At 44.0% G+C, this 14,428-nt stretch overlaps 1 protein-coding gene across 7 annotated transcripts in view; it reads right to left on the bottom strand.

Annotated features, from left to right (window-relative positions):
• Positions 1 to 14,428, bottom strand: part of GRID1 (glutamate ionotropic receptor delta type subunit 1) — a 687,534-nt gene that overhangs the window by 32,639 nt on the left and 640,467 nt on the right. The window lies entirely within an intron of this gene.

Below are 14,428 nucleotides of genomic sequence, written 5' to 3'. Positions count from 1 at the left end.
TGGGCCAAGGAAAAAGTGAGTTGAAGAAAAAGTGATTTCTTCTCCATTTAGTCCCCAGAACAATAAAGCAAAATAAAGTCAAAATACATATATACCTATAAGGAGAGAAAGAGAAAGAAATTTTTATAAATCACAATAAACGATTTTAGAAAAGTAGAAAAATATCAATTTATAAAAAGACTTTTCCTACTAAAGATAAATCCACAAGGATTTAATGGGAAAAAAAACACTGAAGCCTGTATTCTTCTGATCCCCAAGATAGAATGTAATTTATTCAAAGCTGTGCTTCTGGCAACACTCAGTAATATTTTGTCGAGAGCTTTAAATGTTTATATCCTTTTTCGACACCATGTTTCTACTTTTGCAAATTTGACTTCAGGAAATAAATATAGTAACTGAACAACCATTAGGCAATAAGGTGTTCATTATAGTGTTATTTGTAATTCGTGAAAAATTGTAATAGACCCAAATAATACTCAAGAAGGAAATGCTTAATTTTACCTATATTTGATGAAATATTAAGCAGCCACTAAAATGGTTTTTAAAGTTTCACAACAGTGTTAGAAAGTGCAGGATAAAATATATTTTTTCTAACATCCTAGTTATGTAAAATATTTACAGAGATTTGAAAAGACTTCCCAGAAATACAAGAGTTCCTAGAGCCTTGGTTAGGTGGTTGAAAAATATACATTTGATTGGTTCTTTTCTGTTTATTTTTAGAAATATTCAACCTTCTAAAAATGGTGATATTTATTTAAATGATATATATTTTCAAATTATAAATGTATAATCTAATATTTCCTTTCAAAACCTCTTATTTTAAATGTTGGCATGGATTGGGGGATATTTAATCTAAGTGCCCTTGGAATTGGGTTGGACCACAGATTTAAAGGGGCTTCCCTTGTGGCTCAGCTGGTAAAGAATCCTCCTGCAATGTGGGAGATCTGGGTTCAATCCCTGGGTTGAGAAGATCCCCTAGAGAAGAGAATGGCAACCCACTCCAGTATTCTTGCCTGGAAAATCCCATGGATAGAGGAAGCTGGTGGGCTACTGTCCATGGGGTTGCAAAGAGTCGGTCATGACTGAACGACTAACACTTTCACTTCACAGATTTAAATCGTGTGAAGAAGGCTCAAGTGTATTACAAGATCAAGACACTCAGAACTCTGCCGGAGACCCAGAGAAGGGGTTCTGCAGATAGCAACTGTTAAACAACGAAAATACCACTGCCGTCATTCTCCTACAAGGAAACTATACATTTAGTAGAAATAAAAATGGGTTCTGTTCTCATGGTGTTCCACTCTCCTTTCTGCCTCTCTGCTTTCCCTTATTTTTTCTCTGTATTTTATTTCCTGCTTGTCAGTTTTTTCTCGCATTCTCACATTTGTGTTTTCAAAACTGAAAAGGAATTGAGGAATCTGGATTGCAAAATGAAGGTACATGACAGGACTACCTTAGGAAGCTTTCCTAACCTCACTAAGCAGAATAAATACTCGATTTCTGTTCTCCTACCCTTTTCCACACTAACTCACAGCCATTTTTTTATCCTTCAGAACTCAATAGGGATACCTTGAAAAAAAAAACAACAGCTAAGTCCAGTGCTTTATATTCTGAACTCGATGCTAATGAAAACACAGCATATAAAAGTTCATGGAATTCAGCTAAAACAGTGCTTAGAGGGAAATGTATAGCTTTAAATACTTGTATTGGGCTTCCCTGGTGGCTCAGTAGTGAAAGAATACAGCTGCCATGCAGGGGACATGCAGGAGATACGGGTTCAATCCCTGGCTTAGGAAAATCCCCTGGGGGAGGAAATGGCAAGCCACTCCAGGATTCTTGCCTGGAAAATCCCATGGACAGAGGAGCCTGGGGAGCTACAATACATGGGGTCGAAAAAGAACTGGACATGACTTAGCGACTAAACAACAACAAATCCTTGTATTAGGAAAGAAAACAGGAGTAAAGTCAATGATCTAAGTTTCAACACTATAAAGACAGAAGGCGTAAAAGCAAATTGAAACCAAAATAAACAGATGTAGGAAAACATCGCAAAGGTGAAACAATGGTAAAGTATCTCCCTGCCAATGCAGGAGAGGCAGGAGACTCTGGTTCGATCCCCGGTTCATGAAGATCCCCTGGAGTAGGAGATGGCAACCTGCTCCAGTATTCTTACCTGGAGAATCCCATGGACAAAGAAGCCCGGCAGGCTACAGTCCATGGTCCCAAAGAGTCGGACACAACTGAGCATCTGAGCATGAAACGGAGAGGACCATGTGGTCCTTGCCTCTCCACCCTGTCCTCTACCTGCCTTCTGCCGGTGGAAAACTTTAGTCAAAAAATAAGTTTAATCAGAGAAGTGAGAAATGCTGAAACAAAGAAAAACAGTCAAAGGAGACTAAGTAATAATAATGTAGTCATAAGGAATTGTCAAGGACCTTTAGTTCTTTCTCAAGGGCTATAGATGATATTCTAAGCCATATCTCATGAGCTGTCTTATAGATACCAGAACACCAGGTGGAGAAGTCAACTACATGATGACCAGACTGGACCCAGGACAAGAGCTGCCACAATTCCAAGAACTGACAGCAAAGAAATGGGAACAAACGGACCCCAAAACTGACGATGAACTGTATCTAAAACAACCAAGATGATGCCAGTCACACCACAGATGACCAATTTGAAGATGACTGTTAGAGATGACTGTGCTGTTTCTGCATGTAGCCCGCTCCCCACTCTGTATAAAAGCTCTCACCCCCTGCTTCTCAGGGGTGGGGGAGTCAGCCTTTGGACAGATGTCTGCCACCCTCCCCCCTGCCAGTTGCTGGCATCAGAGATAAAGCAAACTTTCCTTTCCACCAACCTGGCCTGTTTACTGGCTTTTGAGTGATGAGCAGCCAGACACCCCCATGCATACCTTTCGGTAACAAGCACAGACACAAGAAAAAAAAAATACCAAAAATCTGAATCAATAAGATAAAACAACTGAGAAAAGTCAATAATATCAAAAGTTGATGTTTAAAAAGGAAAAACTATGTTTACATATTTAAAAACTCAATAGTATAAGGTTATAACTTTCCCTCCAAATATCTATAGATTCAATGTAATAGCTATCAAAAATCTCAAGTTTTCTTAAGGAAATTGACAAGATGATTATAAAATTTAAATGGAAGTGCAAAAGTTCTAGAACTTTCCAAATAATGTTAGTTGAAAGCACAGTCCGATTTAAAGAATTATTATAAAGCTATAGTGATTAAGACCTTTTATTAGCATAAGAGTAGATCAGTGCAACAGAATAGAGAATCTAGAATCTAGAAACAGACCAACATATATGTCCAATTGATTTTCAATCAAAGCATCTAGTCATTTGTTAATTAAATATAAGTATTTTTAATAAATGGTGTTCAGTTCAGTTCAGTCGCTCAGTCGTGTCCGACTCTTTGCGACCCCATGAATCGCAGCATGCCAGGCCTCCCTGTCTATCACCAACTCCCGGAGTTCACTCAAACTCACATCTATCAAGTCAGTGATGCAATCCAGCCATCTCATCCTCTGTCGTCCCCTTCTCCTCCTGCCCCCAATCCCTCCCAGCATCAGAGTCTTTTCCAATGAGTCAACTCTTCACATGAGGTGGCCAAAGTACTGGAGTTTCAGCTTCAGCATCATTCCTTCCAAAGAAATCCCAGGGCTGATCTCCTTCAGGATGGACTGGTTGGATCTTGCAGTCCAAGGGACTCTCAAGAGTCTTCTCCAACACCACAGTTCAAAAGCATCAATTCTTCGATGCTCAGCCTTCTTAAATAAATGGTGTAAGAACATGTAAATATAATCTGTGGCTTCCCAGGTGGCTCAGTGGTAAAGAATCCTCCCACCATGCAGGAGACACCGGTTTGATCCCTGGGTCAGAAGATCCCCTGGAGGAAACAGCGATGCACTCCAGTATTCTTGCCTGGAAAATCCCATGGACAGAACCTGGTTGGCTACAGTCCATAGCGTCACAAAGAGGCAGGCGGGACTGAATGACTGAAGAAGCACTCACGCATCAGAAATTCATCAAGTGCTTCATGTGCTCAGTCACACAGCTGTGTCCAGCTCTTTGCAACCCCATGGACTGTAGCCTGCCAGGCTCCTCTGCCCATGGGGTTTTCTAGGCCAGGATACTGAAGTGGGTAGTCATTTCCTACTCCAGGGGATCTTCCCGACCCAGGAATGGACCCATGTCTCTTGTGTCTCCTGCACTGGCAGGCTGGTTCTTTACCACTAGCACCACATGGGAAGCCCACCAGAAATTCATGCTGGTTGCTGTTGAGGTCAGGGGGAGAAGTTTCTAGAAAGTAACATGAGAAGACTTTTGAAGATGATGGAAATGTTCTACACAGTTGGCCCTCTGTATCTGTGGGTTCTGCACTGTGAATTCAACCACTGTGTATGATGGAAAATATAAAAAGACAATTCCAGAAAATTCCAAAAAGAAAAACTTGAATTTGTTGCTTGTTGGCACTGATTTGCATTTCATTTACATTGTATTTACAACTATTTACATAGCATTTACATTGTATTAGGTATTGCAAGTAACCTTATAATGATTGATGATTATTTAAAGCATACAGGAACCTTAAAAAAAAAAAAATAAAGCATACAGGAGGATGCTTGCAATGATATGCAAATACTACCCATTTTATATAAGGGACTTGAATACCCATGAATTTTGCTATCTGCAGTGTCCTGGAACAAATCCCGCTCAGATACTGAAGGATGACTATATCTTGTTTTGGAGTGGTGATCACATAGTTGTATACATTAGTCTAAACCCATGAAATAAACACTTAATATACATGAGTTTATTGTTTGTCAATTATACCTCATAAAAAGACTAAATACTGTTTGTCTTCATATTTTTATCATACTTTTTCTAATATATAGTAAGTGCTAAGGTCCACTTGCCTGGAAAATCCCATGGACCGAGGAGCCTGGTGGGCTGCAGTCCATGGGGTCGCTAAGAGTCAGACACGACTGAGCAACTTCCCTTTCACTTTTCACTTTCATGCATTGGAGAAGGAAATGGCAACCCACTCCAGCGTTCTTGCCTGGAGGATCGCAGGGACGGGGGCGCCTGGTGGGCTGCCATCTATGGGGTCGCACAGAGTCGGACACGACTGAAGTGACTTCGCAGCAGCAGCAGCCAGGCAATTTGCTGACAGCTACTCAGTGTCAGCTGTAGTACTGGAGTCCACACGGGACACTGTACCAGAAGGGGAACCACTTCTGCACTGGTAAACACAACTAATCTGGGCAGCCTTGTCTTGGTCTCACAGGTAGTTCAGAGAGGTGAATTCTCTTGACCAAAGCCACCGATTTAATTTGGTGGAAAGTGGAACTTAAATTCACATCTCCAAGCTCTTAGGTGGAAACTATTCAAATTACATGTCTTGAATGGATGAATTAGCAAATAAATGGACAAAGAGGTCATTGAACTTGCAAAAAGGATATAGTACCTTTTGAACAAGTGGAAAAGAAGAGAGATGGATGATTATCCAGTGTGAGTGTCTGAGAAGAATGAGCCGTCTGGAATCCCCAATCTGCATTGACTTGGAAGCAGGAAAAGGACAAAAAGTGTGTCTTGGGACATGCCTACAAGGCCTACCGCTGCTAACAGAGCTGCTGGCTTCCACTGCACAGGCTGCCTAGTTTGTATCAGCCCTTTCTGTTGCAGGTGGTGGGGGAAGCAGGGAGTGGGGTCAGACCTGCATCAGTGGTCCCCTTCACTGACTTGACAAAATCTTCCTGATCATTGAATCCAGCATCTCCCAAACACAAAGAAGTGTCATCCCAGATAAGCCTCTTCCTGCTCCTCCATAAGGACATCCAATATGCCATGGAACCAGAATGCTTCCTCACGTCTCTCCTTCCAAATGTGGGGCATCAAAATTCCTGATCCTCCCATGGAAGACTGTAGTGCCTTTTCTGCCATAAGGTATGGTCCCTGGCACTCGGTGGGGAGTGTACACAATGAGAGCATCCCCTGGCACAAAGCAGAGAGCCCCGGGGAAGAAACAAAGGGAGGTGTTGATGGGTGATACCCACACACAATCTGGCGCCAGGGCAAGCATTAGATCAGAGTGGAAATAAATAAGATTTGTGAGCCCGTTTTCTTCCTGTATTTGCATTCACACTTTATGACCTCAGCGATATTTCCTGAGTGGAAAAAAACCACCTTCTGTTACGATTGCTCGACTCCACAGTGACTTCCCTCAGAAAAATACTGTCTCCAGCCACAGGGTGTGAAACTGGCTACTTGTCTATTTATTCAAAGAGCCCAGTGAGCTGTGCAGATTGACATTTAAACTATTAAACTATATTCTATTTGACAATGTTATTAAATATTAGGTCTGATTTATGGAAAGGCTTAATAAATTGGCAGCCTGGGTCAGTCCTGACACTGCACAGAAACTGTGTTATGGCTGGATGTTACTTGAGAGAGTTGATCAAGCTCAAGAAAAATAAAGTCCCGCCAACAACATTTAAAGTCTGATTTCATGTGACATAGTTGTTATCATATAAATTCAAACCACTTGCCAGCTCAATTCTGCATCCCAGAGTTTCTCTAATTGATATTTTTACTAATTGGGAAATCAAAAGATCCAATTGCAGACCTAAATAACCTCTGCTATGTCACATGGAAAGAGAGGTAAGGCTTTTAAACATGGGAGCCAGCCATGTATCTTGCTGCCTTGGTGTAAAAGAGGAAGGGAAATAGAAGCACAAGTGAGCAGTACGCAAGGAGGGTGCAGACACACTGGTTATGGAAATGGGGATGTAACCCCACGGCAAGAGGCAAAGTTGGAGTGAGATATGACTGTACTGTGGCTTACTCACATCTGTGTGACCTTGAACAAGCCACTTAATCTCCCTGAGGGTTGGTCCCATTTCTACATGATGGAGATGACAATCAAGTAGTTCTGTTTAGGATGAAAAGAATAATATATGTAGATCATCTGGCAGAGTACCTGGTACATGGAGACAGCTCAACAGATTTCAGGGGGGAATTAGGCCAGGCCAGGAGTGAGGCTGGGTCCAGGGTAGTGAGGGGGAAGTCTGTGTGCCACCAGAGTTAGGTGGAAAGGACAAGAAAGGACACAGCCCGTATGCTGCTAGACGGTATAGAACTAGGTGCCTATGTGCTGTTAGATGATGTAAAGGCAGAGGAGGACTACCTACTCGATGTGCTCATGCATTCTTAGATGATACAGAGCTTAGATGATGAGCTACCAGATATGTCTATGAGCTATCAAATGACATTACCCTAGAGGAAATATCCCTGGAGCACCCATTGCTCTGGACTAGGGAGCCTCAAAACTTTTTCTATAAAAGGCCATATAATAAATATTTTAGGCTTTGCAGACCATATGGCCACAACTACTCAGCTGTACTTAAGTAGCAGAAAAGCAGCCACAGACACTGTGTAAACAATCGAATGTGTGTCCCAATAAAACTTTATTTGTAAAAGCAAGTGACAGGCCAGATTCAGCCCATGGGTCATAGTTTGTAGACACTTTCCTGACAAGTGCAGGTGGCTGAGGGAAATGAAAGCAGTCTCACTTTGCTCACCAAGGATCAACAGAATCTCCTTCCTAACAGGCGGGTACTGAGCCTGAAAGCAACTATAAAGCCATTTCCCTCGTCCCGCCCATCAAGGAGTTCACAGAGGGTAGCCTGCTCACTGATGGCACCAACTACACTGCCGATTTATGTGTTTCTGGTCAGTCCAACAACAAACAGATGACTCATTCAGGGACAATCCAGTATCTATTGAGAATTAATGGGCGCCAGGCAGGTTTGCTCTAAAAACTGCACACGGTAGGCTTTCAATAAATAAACAGAACTTCTCTCCCCTTCCAAATTCCTTTCTGCTCTCTTCACCAGGGCCCAGAAAGGGCTGCCTCCTCCTTATCTGAGTGATGGCTGGCATGAAAGAATAGGTCACAGTAGCGGGGGCAACCATGACATAATTCCTTTCTCTGGTTCTGATACTGGGCAAAAGTGATCACCTCTTGCTAAGCAATTTCCCACCTAAATTGGTTTCAAGTCATTAAAAGCTGCAGCACTCCCAAGGAAAAAAATAATAGCAGCTCTCTGAGGTTACTCACAATATCAAGCTCCTTGACTTTAGCAGCAATTAGACATTGTTCCACTACCAAGCACTCTGGAAATGGACCCAGGTCACCAATGAGTAACTTGAAATTAGAAATGGGAGAATCCTGCTTTTGCGAAGGCAGTTTCCTTTGTTATTCTTTGGGGGCATCCAGTCCTCATCTTTGCCAGGCTGCCTGCACTGCACCCAAGCGAGTTCTGTCTGGGATTTGGAGAAGTCCTGCCTCCCTAAATACCAAGACCACGCTCATATTTCCCAGGATGCTGGATTTTTCCTTACAGTTTCTAGATTCAAGATATCACCCTCACTCAGGGCATAACCCTACCTAGTCAAGTCTGCCAGGGATTCACAAGGCATTTGAAGCCATAGTCTGGGGGGTGAGGGCAGTTCCATAAGGGCAGGACACAGAAAGAGCTTCAGATAAGCATGTAGGCACAGTAGCCACCCAAACAGGCACTTGTAGAAGGAGGGTTTGGGAATGAATCTGAGCACTCCTTGCTGTAAAAAAACGCAGTGCACTCTACTTTCTGACAGTACCATAAACTCACTTATATGACACCAGTTATAAAACCCTTAACATTTGCCTAGTGCTGACAGATTGCTTATTTGTTTGTTTTCCTTAAAGATCCAAATGCAAGAAGGAGATTTGTGACCTCCAAGGCTGCTTGGGGTTTATAAAAGGAAGGTATCATAAAAGCAAGTCTGTATTGGAAAAAGATTAGATTCTGTACCATGAAGCTTTAGGCCTTTATAAAGAATGCAGAAGGCAATGGCACCCCACTCCAGTACTCTTGCCTGGAAAATCCCATGGACGGAGGAGCCTGGTAGGCTGCAGTCCATGGGGTCACAAAGAGTCGGACACGACTGAGCGACTTCACTTTCACTTTTCTTATTTGCATCTTCCACCAATTATTCTTTAATATTTTTTTTTATTCATGAGTAAGACCCTAAATATCATCAGAGGATAATGTAAATAGGATGATGGGAAGATGCTTCTGAGGACCCATTTCCAGATTTATTGTGCTCCAGAGGGCTTTATTGGTGGTGGCTGCCTTCTTGATGTACTCCAGGAGTGAGAGAAGTCATGTACCTGGGTGCCTGCAAGGAGAGAAGGGAGCTGGCGTGGTCTGGGAGCCAAACTCTGCCTGGCTAGCCTGGAATTATTTATCTAAAAAAAATAGGTAGGTGCAAAGAATAAGAATAATCACAAACTTTGGTTCATAATGAGAAATAAAAGATAAAAACAAAAAAACCTGTGACTGTAAAGCTAACACTGACCCCGACTTCCATCCAATAATATACTTCTCTCCATCTTGCTCTGCCTCTCCCATGTGTAGTAACCACTACCCTGAGTCTTATATTTTACCTTACTTTGGATGAATGTACGCCTGTGTTTTATACATTATGCCAAAGAATGCTCAAACTACCACACAATTGCACTCATCTCACACGCTAGTAAAGTAATGCTCAAAATTCTCCAAGCCAGGCTTCAGCAATATGTGAACCATGAACTTCCAGATGTTCAAGCTGGTTTTAGAAAAGGCAGAGGAACCAGAGATCAAATTGCCAACATCCGTTGGATGATCGAAAAAGCAAGAGAGTTCCAGAAAAACATCTATTTCTGCTTTATTGACTATGCCAAAGCCTTTGACTGTGTGGATCACAATAAACTGTGGAAAATTCTGAAAGAGATGGGAATACCAGACCACCTGACCTGCCTCTTGAGAAACCTGTATGCAGGTCAGGAAGCAACAGTTAGAACTGGACATGGAATAACAGACTGGTTCCGAATAGGAAAAGGAGTACGTCAAGGCTGTATATTGTCACCCTGCTTATTTAACTTATATGCAGAGTACATCATGAGAAATGCTGAGCTGGAGGAAGCACAATCTGGAATCAAGATTGCCGGGAGAAATATCAATAACCTCAGATATGCAGATGACACCACCCTTATGGCAGAAAGTGAAGAAGAACTAAAGAGCCTCTTGATGAAAGTGAAAGAGGAGAGTGAAAAAGTTGGCTTAAAGCTCAACATTCAGAAAACTAAGATCATGGCATCTAGTCCCATCACTTCACGGCAAATATATGGGGAAACAGTGGAAACAGTGGCTGACTTTATTTTGTGGGGTTCCAAAATAACTGCAGATTGTGATTGAAGCCATGAAATTAAAAGAGGCTTACTCCTTGGAAGGAAAGTCATGACCAACCTAGACAGCATATTAAAAAGAGAGACATTATTTTGCCAACAAAGGTCCGTCTAGTCAAAGCTATGGTTTTTCCAGTGGTCATGTATGGATGTGAGAGTTGGACTATAAAGAAGGCTGAGCGCCAAAGAATTGATGCTTTTGAACTGTGGTGTTGGAGAAGACTCTTGAGAGTCCCTTGGACTCTAAGGAGATCCAACCAGTCCATCCTAAAGGAGATCAGTCCTGGGTGTTCATTGGACGGAATGATGCTAAAGCTGAAACTCCAATACTTCACCTGATGTGAAGAGCTGACTCATTGGAAAAGACCCTGATGCTGGGAAAGATTGAGGGCAGGAGGAGTAGGGCTTGACAGAGGATGAGATGGTTGGATGGCATCACCGACTCAATGGACATGAGTTTGGGTGGACTCTCGGAGTTGGTAATGGACAGGGAGGCCTGGCGTGCTGCAGTTCATGCGGTCGCAAAGAGTCGGATATGACTGAGCGACTGAACTGAACTGAAGAGGTTGCTATGTTGACTGTTATTTTCTATCAGTTGACCCATGTGAAATTGCCTTTAATATTCTTCTTTGGGGCTTCCCTAGTAGCTCAGCTGGTAAAGAATCCACCTGCAGTGCGGGAGACCTAGGTTCGATCCCTGGGTTGGGAAGATCCCCTGGAGAAAGGAACGGCGGCCCGCTCCATATTCCGGCCCAGATAACCCCACGGACAGGGGAATCGTAGTCCGTGGGGCTGCACAGCATCAGGCACAGCTGAGCAGCTGTCACTTTCACTCTCCTTTTACCCAATATTTATCCAGTTTCGATTCACCCACACTATCACACGAGGCTGTGCTTTAGTCATTTCCCTGCAGGTCTTATGTTAAAACTTGTTAATGCTCATTTGGACTGCTTCCAGAATCCTGGCTCTATAAGCAATACTACTACTACTACTACTAAGTCGCTTCAGTCATGTCTGACTCTGTGCGACCCCATAGATGGCAGCCCACCAGGCTCCCCGTCCCTGGGATTCTCCAGGCAAGAACACTGGAGTGGGCTGCCATTTCCTTCTCCAGTGCATGAAAGTGAAAAGTGAAAGTGAAGTCACTCAGTCGTGTCCGACTCAGCGATCTCATGGACTGCAGCCCACCAGGCTTCTCCGTCCTTGGGATTTTCCAGGCAAGACTACCATGGCCTTTCTTTTGTCTGAGGTGCTACAGAAGTTTGTTTGGGATGGATACATAGGAGTGGAATTGCTGGGTCAGTGGGTATGAAAAACTCCATTTTCTAAGAGAATGACAATTTGTTTTCAAAGTGGCAATACTGAGTACACTCCCACCAGCAATTAACCACCTGCTACTCAGTCCTCTCCACCACCTCTCCTTTGGGGCAAGTCTAGTTGATACAAAGTGATATATCTTTATGGTCTTGATTTTCATTTTCTGGAGACACTAATGACTGAACACCTCTTCACATGATTACTGACCATACGTGGTACCTCTTCTGTGAAAGTCCTGTACAAGTCTTTTGCTCATTTTTCTATTAAATTGTTTGAACTTTCCTTATTCGTTTGTAAAAGTTTTTCATGTAATATCCATATAGGATATTAACCCTTTATTGGTTGCATGCACTGTAGATACTCACTCCCAGTGTGTGACTTGCCTTTTTATTTTCTTTATAAAGTGTCTTGTAACGCACAGAAGTGAGATAAAGTCAAAAGCGGCATCTTTTCTTTTAGAAGTTCTTTTTGTAGCCTTGTTGCAATGAATCTTCATAAGCATCCCGTTTGGATGGGCGTATTGGCTCTCCATGAGAGACAAAGAAAGCAGAGAAGGGAAACTCAAAGGCCATTTGGCTCAAGTCTTACATTTATAAAAGGCCTTAAATCAACTTTGTATTCATTATCCGCAAATGAGGTCACCTACAGCCACAAAGATCCACTGTCAGGGGTGAAAGAAGACTCAGCAGCTCGAGGTGAGAGCACCGTATTTCTTTGCACACGAGGACATAAGAAGTTTTAATAAACCTTGTGAGCAGAGGACTAGCACATCTATGCTGCATTCTATTATTTTTGTTATGATATCCCTTGCTTAAATATAAACATTTCAAATCTACCACAATATGTCCTTCTAAATGTTTCAAGTGTCTAAAGAGACCCCCCAAACGGGAAATTGACCAGGCTTCTCTTAACACCCAGAGGTTTGACAAGAAGACCGGGTGCTCCATGTAAACATCACTGGTGAGCTGTGGAACTGGGATTCACACCCACATGTGCCAGGCTCCAGAGCCCAGACACTCTCTGCTGCTTCACTTTGCTAAACGACGGGGAAAAGCCACCCCAAGCTGACTGCCCCGTGAGCATGCAGACCACAGGGACTCCTAGACCACGCAGAGCCCTGCCTCAAGACACCATGCCAGGAGCCAGGCTGCTGCTTCTGAAGCAGGCCTCAGGCTCTGCCTCTCTCCCTGGACCCATTCTTGAGAGGGGTTGGCAAACTACTGAGGGCTTTTCTCATCATGAAGAGCAAGGTGGGTAGACTCTAGTGGCCTTGAAACTTTCTGGAGTCTCCCCCTTATACCCACTGCCCTCTGCAGTAAGGCCAGGGCGTGTGTGTGCGTGCTCAGCCATGCCAAACTCTTTGTGACTCCATGGACTGTAGCCCACCTGGCTCCTCTGTCAATGATATTTCTCAGGCAAGAATACTGGAGGGGTTGCCATGTCCTCATCCAGGGGATCTTCCAGACCCAGGAATCAGACCTGTGCCTTTTGCATCTCCAGCATTTGCAGGCAGATTCTTTACAACCGCACCACCGGGAAGTCCACAGTAAATCCAAGGTTCTGCCAAATGACCAGGGATGTAGAACACAGGTGCGTTCATGCATGTGTGCATATGTGTGCGCATTAGTGTGTGTGTGTTTGTGTAGTGGGAGCACGTGCATGAGTGACTATGTGTGAGAGCCTGTAGGAATGTTCTGCAGAGGTAGCATCGATGGGTAGGGAAATGTAAGACACACTGAGGCAGGCTGGATGCATGTGCGTGTGTGTGTGTGAACGCGTGTGAATGTGTGAAGATTCTGCAGAAGTGGTGGGGCAGGTTGAATAGAGAACAGAAGGGAAGAGATGCTGAGCAAGACGGGCTGGACAGAGGTCTACCCAGAGAGACAGGAGTGCGGGGTGCTGTGCACATCTTTCTTGTGTTGTTCACTGATGACCAAGAGTAAGTAGCCTCTGTACGCGAGGGTCACTGAGAAGAAGGTGCCACCACCCAAGACATCCTTACGATACCTGCCTTCATCCCACCATGACCTTCACATGTTCTGCAGCACGTGGCGGATAAACACCAAACCCCTCAGTCTGGAACCCCAGGCATGAGAACCTAATGAGGAGTGTGACCCACGTCTGATTCTCATCTGCATAATGGGACAATCACGATGAATTTGGGTCCCTGTGGAAACTCATTGAAATAAGTTAGCAACGTCTAGTCATCTCTGCAGAACAGGTTCATCTTTCCCACCCATCCTCTCTGGCGTGGGCTCTTCTCACGCAGTGCTCCCTCAGTTCCACCCCACCCCCATTCAGTCTCCATGCTGGGCTTGCTGTCCTGACAACTGTCTCCCAAGCACACCTCTGCTCACAGTGGTCCCACATGGTGCCCACCCTTCCCTGAACCCTGGCCTACCTCCTCTCCCTCTCCCCTGGTCCTCTGTGTCTGCTTTTACTGAGTGTTCTTACTTGGGTGGGCAGGCCCCTCTGTACCACCATCCTATTAGCCCAGGAAGAGGGAGATCCAGGTCTTGGGCTTAACCTCCCTGCCCTTCCCTGATCCTTTGAAAACTTAGAAGGGCCTTAAGTTTCCCTCTGCCAGCCCCTTGGCATCTCCTGCCAAAAATGGCCATCTACCTGAAGAATGTGAGCCTCTTTACCCATATGTCTATGAAAAATGCCTGTTGACGCTGCTGAAGATGGGTCACCCTGCAGGTGACAGGGATACTCAAAGGAGATGCCTCTAGGAGGGTGTCTCCTACCGCAAGGATGACAGTCCTTACGGCCCCTGTCATAGCACACACATGCCTGGGAGGCCAGCTCCCACCTAC

This window comes from Bos grunniens, chromosome 28, assembly GCF_055505025.1.
Source record: "Bos grunniens cultivar Pamir isolate PY7600 chromosome 28, Bosgru_T2T1.0, whole genome shotgun sequence".
Classification (NCBI taxonomy): Eukaryota; Metazoa; Chordata; class Mammalia; order Artiodactyla; family Bovidae; genus Bos; species Bos grunniens.
Note: the sequence above shows the minus strand (reverse complement) of the source record. Positions and strands in the feature narration are given on the sequence as shown.